The sequence below is a fragment of the Lissotriton vulgaris genome, chromosome 5 (assembly GCF_964263255.1).
Source record: "Lissotriton vulgaris chromosome 5, aLisVul1.2, whole genome shotgun sequence".
NCBI lineage: Eukaryota > Metazoa > Chordata > Amphibia > Caudata > Salamandridae > Lissotriton > Lissotriton vulgaris.
This window is the reverse complement of record NC_141693.1, coordinates 815,832,851-815,849,775: the sequence shown is the minus strand read 5'-3', so window position 1 is coordinate 815,849,775 and position 16,925 is coordinate 815,832,851. Positions and strand designations below refer to the sequence as shown.

At 43.5% G+C, this 16,925-nt stretch overlaps 1 protein-coding gene and 1 non-coding gene across 2 annotated transcripts in view; one reads left to right on the top strand and one right to left on the bottom strand.

Moving 5' to 3' along the window:
* LOC147711627 (beta-microseminoprotein-like) overlaps nt 1-16,925 on the bottom strand; it is a 350,695-nt gene that overhangs the window by 244,105 nt on the left and 89,665 nt on the right. The gene's annotated exons all lie outside the window — the stretch shown is intronic.
* LOC147711628 (small nucleolar RNA U13) lies at nt 10,145-10,243 on the top strand. Its single transcript, XR_015296201.1, has one exon. It is a non-coding gene; the product is annotated as a small nucleolar RNA U13 (small nucleolar RNA).

The following is a 16,925-nucleotide window of genomic DNA, read 5'->3' as shown; positions in this document are numbered from 1 at the left end:
TCATCAAGGGAAATTACAATACAGAAGCAATATGTACAACAGGAATACAGGAAGAAAATCAGAGATAAATCAAAATCACTGTAATGCCTGTAGAACACCTATCCAAACAGATGTAGATAATTTTTCTTTGGATAAGGTTGGGAGTCGACGTTTTGACTATTTTTATTTGAACAGATCGTCAACTTACAAAGACGTCAAACCATCCCTTACCTTGTGAAGTGGAATATTTTAAATTCAACATAATTCGTTTTCTGTTTGTTGCCCTAGAGGCAACTGAGATAAATATCTCTTTGGACTGATTGTACTAAAACCTCTCAACATAAGAAAAGAGTCTTGTCGCTTTAAGGGAGCTACAATATTAATTTACCCTTGTCCTGATGATGGTCTTAACGAGTCACCCATAAAGACCGAAACGTCGACTCCCAACCTTATCCAAAGAAAAATTATCTACATCTGTTTGGATAGGTGTTCTACAGGCATTACAGTGATTTTGATTTATCTCTGATTTTCTTCCTGTATTCCTGTTGTACATATTGCTTCTGTATTGTAATTTCCCTTGATGACCAAATTTTGATAAAATCTATTTTTTTGCTTATACACATGCTTAATAGTCTTTTGTTTGAAATTGTATTACTTTATTTGTTTTGTTTTGTTTTGTCTTGTCTAGTTAGTCCTGATTTCATACTTGCATACTTAATTGTCAACGAATTAATTTCATTCAGGTTAATTAAGTTACCGACTCAATAGCTACAAATTACCAACTCAGGTACATAGAGAACAAGCATTGGCATAGCCAATAGGTCTCGCCTTTGGGACCTTATAAGTGTTTAGCCACGCAACAGTTGCTGTTGTTGCATCAAGGATATTTTGCTGCATAACTAAACACTTATAAGGTCCCAAAGGACCTCAGGACACAAGCATTATAAAGAATTTCTACTGACTCAAACCAGTTCAAGGGTACTGAAGAGAAAGCAGCTATGGCATCTGATTCCTGGACTAGAAGGGGGTGTTTGCCCTATTAGCAGTGTTCTCAACAATTCAGATTTGTTGAGTTTCAAATGTAATCACACAGCCTTCCTTGAGGTTTTTGCTGACGCCTGCACATACCAATGAATCATTTCAAAGTAACCCTGGGTGTAGTTTGCGAAGTAGCGCTACGCGAAGCTATGCAAAGTGCACTTCGCACTACGCGAGCTACACGTAGCACTACGCGAACTGCGTAGTACCCTGTTCACGCGGATTGCACAGTTCCGGATGCTTGTCCGCACTGTGCAATCATTGAAAACGGCATCTTGCACAGTGCGAGATGTCTTTTGCTGACGCTCGAGTAAATTTTTAATCGAGCGGCAGCTTTCTCAACGTGGACTGGTTGTTTCTCATCACGAGCGGTCTTGAGCATAGGCGACCACTCGCAATGAGAAACCTGACCTCCCTGCATTGAGAAGCTCGCCGGGAAGTTTATTTTCCAGGCTGGCGATCGGCAACTTGATATTGCTGATTGCGAACGAGGAAAAAGTCTCACCGGGATGTCATTTTGCTTGCTGTCGCCAACTTGACTTTGAGGACCACGAGCAAGCAAAAAATGACCGCTGCACTACGCTACGCTATGTTATGCGTGTTTGCACTGTGCTACGTGCGATTCGCGAAGTGCGAAGTCACGCTAACTTCGCAAACTACGCGAGCGTAGCGTAGTGCTTTGCCCAGGGTTATTTAAAAGTAGCAGGCCGGCCGCCTCTGATGGGATGACCTCGATAACTGACCGTAAATGCGTCACTCTGGGGCTAGTAACGGTTCAATGCAAATAAAAGAACACAAAGCGCTATTTTTACGAAGAAGATGCTGGCCCTGATGCCTTTGTATGAATGGAGGGAAAAGAAACCTTAAAGGAGGATGAAATGAGCAGTGATTGTTAAACCAATATCCTCCCCTTTTGAGAGACCGATGGTCGGGTCGGGAAAAGTCATCAATGTGCCCCCCAGGGGAGGAGAGTCTGCTATCTAAGCGTGGGTAACGGGCCAGACGGGTTGAAGAGGTGCTCCGGGTAGGGAGGGGTGCTGAAGGCAAGGGGTACAGAGAGGGGGCCCGGGCGATGGGTGCTCCAGGCCATTACCTACCCGTGCCCCGGGGGAGCTCACGGATCCTTCTTCTTCCTCGTTGGCCTCCCCCTCTTCCATGGCAGGGCTGTGGGCCTGACATTGGAGCATGCGGGTCTCATCAGTGGTAAGAGTGCTGACTGCAGCCAGCGCTGTGTGTGCTGCAGAGTCGGGGACAGAGAGAGGGAGATGCCCCCACCGGCTGAAAGGGAACGTGTACTGGGAATTAAAATAGAAAGGGGGAGAGTTGTACTGAGAGTGGAAACAAGGGAACGAGGGTGAGAGACGGGTAGGGAGAGACGGAGATAGGCAGTGAGATCAAAAACAGGAGGAGGACAGAATGGAAAGTGAATGGCTAAGAAAACCCCAGAGAGTGGGAAGGAGGAAGACAGGGACACAGGCAGGGAGCAAAGATAAGGGAAAGGTAAAAAGAACAAGCGTGCACGCTCAAAGTAAAAAAATAGGTTTGACGAGAGGCAGCAGGGGGAGGGGAGAGAGGAGGGGGCCTGCGCCTGTTTCCCTTGCGTGAGCGAGCAGGAACCATCTGTTAACTACAAACAGATGGTTTGAAAGCTCGTTCCCGCAAGGGAATCACCAAACGTGCCCGCGTTGCCATTCAAAGCAATGCAATGCATGCACGTTTTTGACTGCAAAACAGAATCGATTTTTAAAGGTCTTTTTCCTCTGCAGCACATGCGTAGGACAGACCTAAAAAGGGGGAGTGCGCATGGCTTAGTTGGTCGGCCCTGAGGCCGACCAAACAGTCAGTACCCACAACAGTGGGCAAGCCACTCCCCCATGCCCTTGAGGAGGACTGCCCACCCACCTGCCCCCAACCAGACACTTCTGCTTTCTCGCAGTGCGAGAAGCAGAAACATAAAAATGGTAGTTTTACCATTTAATGTTTCTGCTTCTCGCACTGCGAGAAAGCAGTGAAGCGATGCCCCCACGCCCCTATGGAGGAGCCGCCACTGCATTTGAACACTGAGACACAGGCCCAGGAGTTGAACATCAATGTGCCTGCCATTGTCTCTCCAGTCTGGGCCCATGGATGTTGTTTAGAGTTTGGTGGAGCCGGAGCACTGTTGGGAAATGTCAGTGCACCGGCCCCACAAAACGCATAGCTCACCTGCCCTAGTTGGGGGAAACACTGGTTTCCTGATGCCAGAAGAACCACATCTCGCTCGCTGTTGGAAAGTTCGGACCTGTGAGGTTGTCTACCATAGAATTGTGGCCCTGCGCTTTTTAGAGCAGTGTGACCATCACTAAATTTCCTTCCTCTAGATGTCTAAGTGCAACATGAGCGCAGGGAATCCACTCAGTGACTCCCATCCACAGGCAGAAAACTCCCTGCACATCTGGCTCAAAGGTTTTATTTTTTCTCAATAGTGAATTACTACTTTTGGGAGTTTGTTCTTGAAAAAGCAGAACAAAATCTGAGGGGGCCGGCCAACATGGCTAACAAAAAAACTACTAATGAGAAGTACATTCATTATTGTCCTCTAGTTATGACTGGAGTGTGGAGCGAATTTTGCTACCACATTGCATGGATACTGAAATAGCAAAATAAAGTTGACTAGAAGCATAATACTTCCTCTCTTTGGTCACTTATTACTTCCCCCTTTTAAAAGAGCACTGTGCTTCATAAAGAATGAAGGAGACAACTCAAAGGGAGATTCCTAAGGGTGCGCAATGGAATCTATCTATTGTGTCTATTGGCAGTTTTCTTCAGACTGTGAGCTATCCTCTGAGTGGATGGATTCTAGAATTTGTCAGCTTAACCCATCCATAGATTTGCTTGGCATAAAACATTAACAAAGCTTTACCACTTTCAATGGAGTCACCACCATAGCAACAGATCGACAGAAGAGAACAAGATCCTTGAAGCAAGGAAATCTTTAGGCTAGTCAGCTCCTTTATCAAGCCAGCGGAGCTTGAAAGCACGATACAGCAATCCCCCTCATTGTGTATAAAGCTATCAGACTTTTTTGATGGTAAAATCTTGAAAGTCTATAACACCCTCAGAACGGTGATAAAGACAGGTAAAACAGAAGGAGTGGGAATCCGAAATACCGAAGATACTTTCTTGACATTTCTCTCTATCTCCCAACAGGAATCCCTGGCAGGGATCCTGAGAAGTAATTCAGGGTCCCCGGAGGATCCGTGCCCCCCTAAATTGTGCAGGGCTCTGGCTCACCTGATGAATCCTGCTCTGAATCATACATGGAACACCTCACTATCCATGGGCATTTTCCCTGATGTATGGAGACATGCGTTGCTATTACCCCTTATGAAAAAGCCCAATGTGGATCCGGGAGAGCTTAACAACTATCGCCCGATCTCACTACTGCCAGCACCAGCAAAGATGTCGGAAAAGATGGTACAGAGCCAGCTGGCTAATTTTATTGAAGGGCATGACATTTTGCATGACACGCAGTACGGTTTTTGGTCCGCTATTAGTACTGAGACTGCACTGTTGGAGGTGGCAGAGTCAGTAAGAATGACTGTGGACGCAGGAGCATCAGCAATGCTTGTGCTTTTGCACCTGTCCGCAGCATTCAACACTGTGGATCACCAAATCTTGTTAGATGGACTCAAATCAATGGCTCTGGAATGAATGGTCCTCACCTGGCTAAAGTCCTATCTTAAAAATACGTATGCAGAGGGTCCCTCTCCAGCCCTTTCAGTCGGAACCTAAGCCACTGTGGTGTGGGGTACCGCAGGGTTCGGCCATGAGCCTGCTGCTCTTCAATACCTATCTGGCCCCCTGTTTTTGCTCATAGCAAATTGGGAAGTGAAGGCAATATCATACACAGACGACACCCAGCTGGTGTTTTCCTTCATTCGGCTGACTCCTTCACTAGGTTTAAGGGATTTTTGAAGGACATCTCCTGCTGGATGAACAACAATAAACTTAAGCTTGATGCAGAGAAGACAGAGGTGTTGTTCTTTGGCAAGGCATCTCCTTCGGCAGCCGGAGTTTGGTGGCCAGCAGAAATGGGCTCTCACCTGTACCAGCAATCACAGTAAAAAACGTGGGTGTAAAATGGGAAGCGTATCTTTCATTCCCAACACAAGTACGGCATGTTGCCACCTCATGCTTTGTTAAGTTGAGAAGCTTTAGGAAATTTCTACATTTACTACCGGAGGAGTGTTGTAGAGTCATTGTCCATGCCACAGTGACATCTTGGCTGGACTATGCAAATTGTCTATACTTGGGATTACCCGCCTATCTGATTAAAAGATTACAGATGGTACAAAATCCGTCTGCGATATTAATTAGGCGAGTTCCGTATAGGCACCACATCTCTCCACATATAAGACAGCTCCACTGGCTGCCAGTTGTGAAAAGGATCAAGTTCAAGGCCTTGACCATGGCCTTTTGGGCGCTGCATGGCAGATGTCCCAGCTGCCGTAAAAACAGGTTATGCCTCTACCAGAAAAAATGATCATTGAGGTCCAACTCTCAGAACTTGATCTGTGAATCTCCCTTCGCTAAGTCACCCTTTATGGGGAGATCCTTCACGGTGGTGGCGGTCAGTCTGTAGAATTCCCTGCCGACTAATATGAGCCTGATCCAATCTGAACTTGTATTCCGAAACACCTTGAAGACCTGGCTTTTTAGCCATGCCTAGAACTTTTGGTTATGCACCTCTCATGTCTGCCTGTTATAGCGCCGGGACACCTCTATTTGAGGTAGCTGTCTTGCTTTATAAACGTTGTTATTATTATTATTATTGTATGCTGGGGACTATTAAATATAGTGGATGGTCCTCTTCCAGGAGAGTGGAGACAATACCCTCCATTGACCTCACCAGAGGATGGGTCATCTAACCTACTCTAAATTAGGCCTCAGGTGTGGTCTTGCATGTCACCATTGCTGTTGTGACTTCAAAAAGAAAGATACCTACCTGCCTTTTTAGGAGCTTGACTGCACCTGTCATTAGGCCAGGAGACGTTACGGATTCCCAGGATGTCAGCTTGATGGATGGAGCTTGCTCTGAAGTCAAGAGCCTGCCAGATTCCCAATATCAAGGATAAACCAAGAACATAATCTGGGTTTAAGAGCTACTCCAGCTATTTCATACATCAAGAAGGGATAGTAATCCACATTGCTCTTTGGATGAGAAAATCAAGACTTATACCACTAAACCATGAACTGGGGCAAAGAGTCTATTTAAATACTTACATGAAAGATTCCCCTCCAGCTATCTGGGTACAAATATTCTTTTCCTTGTGGCATTTATGACTCCAACTGAAACTTTGATATGTATGATGCTGCGAATGTGTATGAGTGCATAAGTTCAGTAATGCTAGTATAATATGGCATGCAGTGGTGGCTGGTGACATTTGAAAGTGGTGGGTGGAAAAGTTTGGGACGTGTGAAATGCGGCGAGCGAACATAGTGAGCAAGCCTGCCTGTCATAAGAGGACTCTTGGGGGTTCTCCCACCGAGTAAATTTTTAAAAAATGGTGGGCAAATGGTGCATTTTCAAGCACATTTGAAAAAGTAAGAAGGTTAATAAGGCAATTCTGAAATTGTAGTTATGATATCAATGAAGAGATTTCATATGATAATGATGTAGGAAACTGCTTATTCAGTATAACCAGATAACTTCATAACAGACTTTGAGATAACAATGCTGAGTACCTCACAGGTATCTTTACTTATTTACATTCCTTTACAAATGAAATCTACTGAGGAAATACAAGTTATTGTGATTTGTCGGACTGGACGCAATGAGATAGCAAGGAATAAACATTAAAAGGCAGTGCGGAACCCTACTAGGCACTGTACGTCTAATTCAGGGGATGTACCGGAAGAGGCCAGTCGAGGTGCTGCATTGTGCTATTTAAATTCACTGGTTACTTTTATTTTATTATTTTGATTTTTAGCAGTGACATTCCTTGGCGCTTTTTAAGTATGAACTGATCCCAGCACTGTATCTGGCCATGTTTTCACACTGGCGGTTTGCTCTTGGTGCTATATTGGGGGTACCGAATTAAATCTGGGGCTGCTACTGCCGCTGAATTGAGTGCTGTTTTAACACAGTAGTTGGTCTTTGCATTATATTGGGACTGATTTAATGCATTGCCTGCTCTTGGCGCTGTGCTGTGTACTGTTTTACGACTGCAGTTACTCTACTTGCTACACAGAGCACTCTTTTGAGCCAATGGTTGTGATTTGTGCTGAGTGGGGTGCTGTATAATTCAGTGGCTGCTGTTGGCTCCTTCTCTAATACTGATTCAGCAGAAAGACCTGATCAGGTGTCACGAAATCTACACCCAGATGTTAATTGCTTGTGACTTCCTTTTGCATAGTACTCCTCTGCCGCACTCTTCAGTGTAACAGTGCTCTAGTTTTGTGCAATTTTTAAATAATACATTTATTTTTTGTTTACATGATTTTAAATGGTTTGCGGGCACACGTACAAAGAAAACATTTTGTAAGTTTGTATTTGCAACTTTTTGCAATTCGTAATTAGGAACTCACAAATTGTGCTGAACAACAGTGTCTCAGACACTGTTTGCGATTCCTAATGGGGTTGCAATTGACCTGTCTCATCGATTTTCATGAGGCAGGACGCAAATTGTGCCCATTGGGAATGGCCTGTAATGGGAAGAATGGTGGGGTCAGCAGACCACCATGTCTGTGATTGCTTTTTAAATAAAGCATTTATTTTTAATTCAGCCCATTTTCATTGAAGGAAAATGGGATGCATTAAAAAAAGAAATATGGAACGATTTCTTTTCATTTTTTTAGGAGTAGGCAGAGGTCAGTGAGACCACTTCCAGCTCTTAAACAAGCATTGGCATAGCCAATAGGTCTCGCCTTTGGGACCTTATATGTGTTTTGCCAGAGCTATTGGCTTTGTTAATGTGTTTAAGCTATGTTGTAGAGCACTTGTGACTGCCTGTTTAGTAGTAAAATATTGCAATAGTTGGTGGTAAGAGGGGCTCCTACAGCTTTGGGCCTCAGTGTCACTACACCTGCTGCACCATCTAAATAAAGCCTCTTTCAACTGCAAGGTAACTGCAATTTGACTGCCCATTTAGTAGTAAAATATAGCAAAATTAGGTGTTTAGAGGAGTTCTGACAACTGAAACTGACAAATGAAAGGTGGAGCTGGCCCACCAGATTTTGAACTTGCTTTCTGAATGAGGAAGAGGGAGAAAGGGGAAGGGACATGCCATAGAAAAAGAGGGAGAGAAAAACTGGAGTATGCTTCAACAGAGAATTCTAGAATTTGCAAGAGTTAGTAATAATCAGCAGAGACAAAAGACACAGAAAATAACATTCTGAAGTATGAACTTGACAATCACTCAACTTTTCATCAATCAGGATCCCTTTCAGGGCCTGTGACTACATGCTTGCTGAAAACATATTTTAATCAAGGATGCCCCGCATTTCTACACTCATGTGAAGAATCACATTCTGTGCCCAATGATTTAGCAGTCACTGTAGGGGCATCTGAGGAATCGCATAACTGCCACTGTGTGATTGCAGTCTGCAATACACGGTGCTTAGCAGTCTACGCAGAACTTGTCTGTTTTTAACAGTGTGTGGTCAATTGTAAAAGATTTGTTATTCTTCTGCAAAACGAGAAAGGGCTGCTGCGGAGCCAACACAAAGAATGCACGCACAGCAGGCAAAGATGTCCCGATGATATTACATTGATGGATGTAGACAGGACTTTGGACTGCGCTGGCTTGTATTTTATTTTGTACTTTGTCGTCCAAATTCATTCTTTTGAGACTAATAAAAGTGGCAGCCAAATGATGTGCTACTGCAACAGTGTAACCTACCTCCGCACAGCACAAAAGTGAAAGCGACCGCAAGACAGGAAAATGTAAATAAGTGCAGCCACTCTAATTAGAAACAGATGGATCTGCGTGCCGCTGCTAGCTCCCACAAGGTGGATGCGTAGGAGTCAATATTTTGAGAAAAATGTGGGACATGTACCAGCTCTTGGCCAATTGCGTGCTTTCTTTTCTGAATGACAAACACAAAGGCCAATACAATTACTGCAAAAAAAGCCACATGCACATGTTTCAGAAAAGTGCAGACCGATTCCAAGAGGTCATCTCCTAGAGCAGCACATGCGCGCTGCGCTAGGCTCGACCTAAAAACTTTGGCGCTCACATTCACAAAGGGGAAGGGGTTCCTTGGAGACCACTACTTGTTTGCATATGGGTTACCACCTCCTTTACGGAGTCAGTAAAACATTAATGTTTTGCTACTGCATTCTGGTCACAAAACATTCAAATATGCCCCTGCGACTCGCAAGCGAGGGTGTTCTTGAATTGCTCGATTAAAATACAACACCCTTTACTTCTATGAAATCTGACATTTTATTTTAGCGCCCATTGCATGTATAGATTTCCAGTCAGTGTCTGTCTAGTGTGCCCGTCTTTTCTTTTCATGAACGTTGGTTAAAAATCAAAAGTGCTGATAACATGATGCTGCACTTCTATTGCTGCAACGATTTTCTCATTTACAACTGTTTAGTGACAGTTAATAATCAAAGTTATAACAGATTTAAAGTTGCATATTTTGGAATTGCTTTCGATCAAAGTAGCATTTTGGCATACTCAAAGATGGGGCAGAAACAATGTCTGTTTTCATTGAATATTTAAAGTCAAGTGTTCATTTATATTCAAAGTTCATCTCATACATGCACCTTCTTCCCCTGCAACCCTTGTTTTCTTATTCATAAATGCTGCCATTTCATGATGTCCGCAAGAGATTACAATGTAGTCCGTTCTCTATGTTGTAAAACTAAATAGAACATATGGTAGGCGATCCTTTTAAGGGATGAAACTAGAAACCGGGACACAGATTGGCTACACTGATGCATATAAATTAGTATAATAATACGCCTTTTGCTGTACTGGACTCTCTTTTCTTAAAAAACATCATAGGTAACTTGTGATTAGTTTCGAATGTGACCCGTGCAGATGTAGACACACACCACCGCCACGACATTCTCACCCTCACATTCATGAGAGAATCACCTGCTCTGGTGTTCCTCCAATAACCTTTACTTCTGATCCTTCTGGTTCTTGCAAGTGATGAGTGGGTTTTCACGCTTGTGCGTGACGTGTGCCATCCCATCCTTGTTACGACAGGGCACATTACCTCTCTGAGTTAGAACTAGTGGTCCTTTGGAACAGTTACGTTAAAATTGTTGAAGATAGAATAAATTATTCGAAATAGTTCACTCTGGTTTTTAGGAAAGTTTTAACAACAAAGATCAAATGAAATTGCATATGTGATCACACAATTGGGTGAAGATTAACACATTTTACATAAGCCATGCACGTTGTCACAGAAGGTATGTCATATAGGAGCTGACAATGGCATCAAGTGCATTATTTGTAATGTGGACTAAATGCATATTTATGCTCCACTGAAGGTAAAGATGTAGAGGCACATAAACTCCTGGTGGTGTTAGAACAATACGTTTGTGTGGTACATAATTTTCCTGGTATAATCATATGCTGGATATGTTTTACATGGATTAAACCAAAATGAGCCTTTATAATCTGTTTGACAGTTGCACTATATTCTTTAATAAGATATACAATCACATCATGTATCCCTAGACTGCCATAGCAGTGCACCTAAAAAATGTTTGGTATTAGAGAGAAAATGGCTAAAGTATTCGCCAGCCCTGGAGCTTGTGTTATGAACTACAGCTGATTCTGTCTTCAGAAACTGTTGCAGTATTAGAGACTCACAAGGCTCAGTGGGTTTCTCAACCCGCCTGGAGGCACATCAGGGTAAAGATCAGCCAGTATGCATTAAGCGTCACTGGTAACACCTTGGCCCCCAGACACCGAAGCAGCTAAGCAAAGATGGCAAAATTACAGCCGCTGAATCGTCCAGGCCGGACTGGGTGGGAGGTCTTTTCGAGTTGTAAGGCCATGGGGAGGAGGACTGTTGCCTTTTTAGACACAGCCCCAACAAGCCTTACTGCGAAGCACGCCCTTGTGAATGAAGAAGGGAGGGCCATTGAGACCCAGTATAGGGGTATGCCATGGTAGTGGGGAAGATCTATGGGCTGGTCACCACCAGTGATTATAGTGAGGAAGCCGCACCCACATTCTCCACCTGACCCGTCACATACAAAGTGTTACCAACCATAATTCAGGTTAAATCCTTATCCATAAGAACTGGACTGTGTACATCTTCACACTTCTATAATGCAAACAATACCTTTTCTGCAATGTTTGCTCCATTACGGGCGTGATATGCTTGTTGCCCAACAGGATGATGTAAACATAATTATCAGATCCAACTATTTCTGTCCCCTGTTCTCAAAACTCCTCAAAAGCAGAGGGTGGTTTTACTCAGCACCTCCAGGCAAGCACTGAACGAGGCTTGTGAGTGAGACCACCAGGTCGGCCCTCAGCCCCACCCCACGTGACTCCTAGCCAATCTAGACGCTGCTCCTTTGCATTTTATGTTAGAAAACAGCATCAGAGCAGCATGAGGATTGACAAAGGCCAGGCACTGCCAGTGCTCCAAAGGAGATTTGGGGGCTATGGCAACAATCCCCCGGATTCCCCCATCCATTATGCATGTAGGCAAGGGTTGAAGTGCGCATGTCGGATGGGTAGAGCAGGGCACCCGTCTAACCAGACATACCATTTCATCCCAAGGAGGCCCAGAAGCTGACCTGTCAGTCAGCCCCCATGTACACCAGCCTCAATCCCTTTGAAGGAAATCTTTGCCCAGGTCATGCAGGGTACACTGTGGCTAAAAAAACAAAATGAAAACAGTCAGCTAAAATGATTTAATATGGGGCAAACAAACGGGGACGATGCCCCCACACCCAAATAAAGAAACTGCAGCTGATAGCATGCTATTGCATTTTACAGAGAAAGTGAACAGGAGCATGGGTCAGCTTCTCTGCACATCACACACAAGTTCCAGCAAACTAGAAAAAGTGTTGTTGATGAGAAACAGGTTTGCAAAAATTGAGTGGGGCTTGACCGTTACTGTTAGACTGGTCAGCCTTGGTGTCGTATTCCTAAAAACCTTTGCCTTCACTCCTCCTGTGTTGCTGATTTGTTTTGTTGGCTTTAGTACTCTGTGCACTTTATCACTGCTAACCAGTGGAAAATGGCTGGAGCTCTTCCTTTAAACATAGTAAAATTGCCCCACACCTAATTAGCACATTTCATTTATGTTTATGACCCTATTAAACTGGTACCACATGTTCTCAGGGTCTGTAACTAAAAAGCTACTAGCAGCACTTATTGTGTCACCCAATAAAGTAGACCTTTAAACCATGTCAGAGGCCTGGACTTGGCAAAATAAACCATTTGCCAGGCCTAAACGTTCTTTTTTATGGTCTGGCTTGACAGTACTGTCACTAGTACATGCTTTGATTGGGTGGAAGTTGTGTGCTTCCACAAAAAATGCTTGCCCTCCACACAGCTGTGATCATTTTGTTTATATATCCAGCTGCCTGAGTTTGAACTTTACGAGACACTTGGGATTGTAAAGATATTACCATGTCATTTTATGGTGTTTTTTTCTGGCAGCAGAACAGATGGGAGAAGGCTAGTCATTAATCTACATGGATTTTTAGGTCTGGGTTGACAGTGCAAGTATCATTTGAAATGTTATCCTAAACTAATATTATTCTGCTGTTGTTTGGTTTAACAAAATGCATATCCTTTCCCATTCAGATAGTAGCATTTCATCTTACAGTAAAAGATTACCTTTAAGTCACTCCTAAGGTTAAGGTAGGCACAAAAGGTTCATAAAGCAGGGTGCATTGTATTTAACATGTAGGATGTGTGTTTGAGTTTTTCATGTCCTACCAGTGAAAAACTCATAAAGTCGTTATCACTGCTGCAAGGCCCATCTCTCTCCCATAGACTAACACTTGGTTACCTTATTACATTCAATAAGTGATAACTTTGGATTGGGTTATTAAGCTACAATGGGGTAACCCAGTATCCCTCAGAACCTGGGCAATACTAAAGTATGTAAACAATGGTTCTGTCGGGGTCAAACAAATTACTTCCACAAATTACTGAATTAACTCAGCACTTCATTTCTTTTCAATTGGGACAATCAAAACAAGCCAAAAGCCCAAAAAATTAATTAAATCCAAACCATGTCGGGTATATCAAAGTATTTTATATAAATTATTCGCATTCATTAATACTCTATTTGCATTTGAAAACAATTTGAATATACTGCTGAAAAACAGCGTATCAATTTGTGAAAAAGTGAGATTCAAGTGCTCAGTGATGTATTGTGCAGTCGTACATTTGTGACTTCATATACAGTGGGGAGAGGGGAAGGGGGTGTTTGGTCAGTCAAATTCTCGTTGTTTAGTTGCTACTGTGGGCTATGTCCGTTAGCTATGCCACAGAATGCCATAAAGATGATCCAAATGTTTTTTCGTCGACGTTTCAACCCTTTTACGGCACTATTCATGGGTCACTGCAGGTCTTCATCAGGACTGTGGGGCAGGGAAAGGGTGGGGCCGAGTGAGCAGCCTGTTGAACAAGATTTATTTAAAGTCAGGTATGGATATATGTAATTATGAAAATGTTTGGTTTGGCAAGAAAAACATTCCAGGACTCACCTCTGGGTGCCCAAGGAGGGTGCTCCCAGGCAGAAGAAGTGACGGGATCACTTGTCTATAAAGAAGGTCTAGGGTCTGATTCCCACAGGTTGCCGTTCTTTGAAAAAGCAGGTAATGGCATTAGTGACCCGTCTGTGACTCATCTTGGTCACGAGTGATTTCCATTGTTGCCTACCACTCACCTGCTGTAACTTGATTAGAACAGAAAGCTTCAAAGTCAAGATTAAATCATCTGTGCCCAGTGCGGAATCATTCTGGGAAGAAGAGAAAGGACCTTTATTAGTGCGGTCTCCTCACTCTATCTAGTGGTACCTGTGAGATTTCCCACCAATAGACAAAGACAGTCACTTAATCGAAATCGCGTCTGCTGTGAATGGCTAACCTCTGTGAGTAATATGATTTCTATTGTAAACTTTCTATTGAGTTTCTTTAAAATAAAATAAAACCCCCGCATTGGGAGGTCTGCTTAGTTATAGAAAAATTCGCCACTCGAGCGGGTCAGCGTTTCTGAAGAAGCAAACCCAATGCTGACATCTCACATTACAGGAAATCGCTCGTTCAGTCTCTAGCATATGCCCTTAAACTATCTAGTGTGTTGATAATACACACGTGTAACAAGAAGAAGGCTACATGTAGCGCTTACCTTGGGTTAGTCAGTCGATTCACGATTCACTACTACCAACAGGATAACCAAGGGTTCTTTTCAAACAGGGGGAGGCAAGGCCCCAGAAGGTACAATACCTTCTTTGACTCCTCCGTAGGAAGCAGCTCAGACTCTGAGGCAGAAAGATCGTCAACAAGTAATCAGGAATATCAGGGGTCCCATTTTATAGGGGACAGCTACACCCGGGGCAACAGAGGTGGGGGGAGGCAACAGAACTGGGAGATGGGGCAGGGGAAGGAACACACAGGGAACATCAAGGGTCCGGTTTTATCAACCAGAGACACATGGGGAGATCTCCACGAGGAGGCAAACGTACAGATGGTAGACCCATGTTTAACACAAAGTTATTTCATTCATTATCTGACCACACCACAGGTAGATGATACCACTCTAAGTGCAAGCAGAATACAACCTGTGAGCCACACAGATACTATAATGAGGCAAGTGAACCATACAGTTGAAATATCTAGTGACAGAGTTGAGACTGTGTCTACAACGACTTTAGTACACCAGACTGCAATAACAATGGATGCCCTTGACCCAATAATGAATCCATCGAATCACATTTTGACACCGGCAGAGAGGAATATTCTATCCAAGGGGTTATCCTTTGTACCAACCTCCATACCTGACTCATTTCAAGTGAATCTTGAACTACAACGTTTCTTCCGGAAGATAAGACTGAAATACATTTTTTCTAAAAACACCTTTTCACCTTCCCAAGCTGCTACAACCTTTATACCTCAACCAACCTTTACACCTGCAGCATTTTTGATGTCAGACAGGATACTTGCATTTGAGAAGATTGTTTTAGAAGATACCATGCACTTGCTGCACGAGAAGAACTACATCAGATACAACACCAGTAAGACAGATAAATTGCCATTGACTACACTTGGCAATAATGAATCCATAGTGATCAAGGCGGCTGACAAGGGGGGGGGGGGGGGGTGATCGTGGTGCAGAATGTTGAGGACTATGTCTGTGAGATTGAGCAGCAACTACAGGTCCAGGAGAGCTACCAGAAAATTGGAAAAGACCCCACACATGAGATCAAGCAGCAGATAGAGGACACAACACAAGAGAATGGATGAGGGTTACCTCAGCCAACATGAGCGAGACTTCCTGAACCAATGTGAGCCAAGGATCCCGACTCTTTACACCCTACCGAAAGTGCATAAACAACTGGAGGAACCACTGGGAGACCCATATTATCGGGGTGTGGATCAGTCTTGGAACCGCCTAACCACTTTATTGATTATTTCCTTCAGCCATGTGTCCCCGATACAAAGTCGTATGTGAGGGATAGCATGCATAAAATACAATTGCTAGAAGGCCAACCTTTTGATGGAAGAAACCAAATAATGGTCACCCTTGATGTGTGCTCTTTATACACATCTATCCCTCAGGATGATGCAGTGGAGGTGATCAGAAACACTTTGGAACTAAGACCTAGACCCCATTGGATCCCAACTACTTTCGTGATCTCACTTCTAGAAACAGCAATGAAAAGGAACTACTGCATATTCAAGAGACAGTTCTACTACCAATGCAAGGAGGCGGCCATGGGTGCTACATATGCCCCAAGACTAGCTAATTTGTTTATGGCTAGCTATGAGGAGGAACACCTGACCAACCAACTTAACCCATACCTTAGCAAAATTGAAATCTGGAAAAGATACATCGATGATGTTATAATGATATGGTCAGGGACAGAGAGTGATTTGATGGAATTCCATGCATGGTTGAACAATAAGAACAGAGATATACAATTCACAATGGCACACAACAGTGAATCTATTGATTTCCTAGATCTCACCTTCAGGGCAGAGGAAGGACAGCTGTACTGCGACCCCAATCAAAAACCTATGGAGAGAAACACCCTGTTGATATACGGTTCACACCACTCCCGGAATTTGAGGGATAACTTGCCCTATGGGCAGTATCTGAGACTAAGAAGAAACTGCTCCCAGAGGAAAGATTTCTTTAGGGAATCAGAGGTACTGACGACACGCCTGCAAGCAAGAGGTTACCCAAGGGGCTTTCTGAAACGGCCCAAGAAGAGAGCATGGTACTGCCACAGAGACCAGCTGTTCACAACCAAACAGAAAGCCAGGGAGACAGACAAGATTGTATGTGTCACGACATTTAATACCAAGAGTAATGATATTAAGAAGATCGTACGTAAATATTGGAATCTGGTGGTAGGTGAAAGGTGAAACAAAGCATAACCAAACGTCTAAGCTGGTCGGGATTTTCTGTCACAAACAACCACCACCACTCCATGTTTTATGTTTTATGTTCTAACTAAGAACCAGCCAATGGTGACAATAAGTGTTACATGTTACTTGTGAGCCAGTCCATCCGGACGAACAAAGTTGAACCGTTAAACTCATCACAATGCCCGACGCAATGATCCTTCAAAGAACGTCAAGTCTATATGTTTTGTTAATATATGTAACCTGTAAATACCAATAAAAACATTTAAAAAAAAAAAAAAAAAGGGGAAAGAACGTGAAGGATGCAGTGGTGAAAGCATTCCCGGAACCTCCAAAA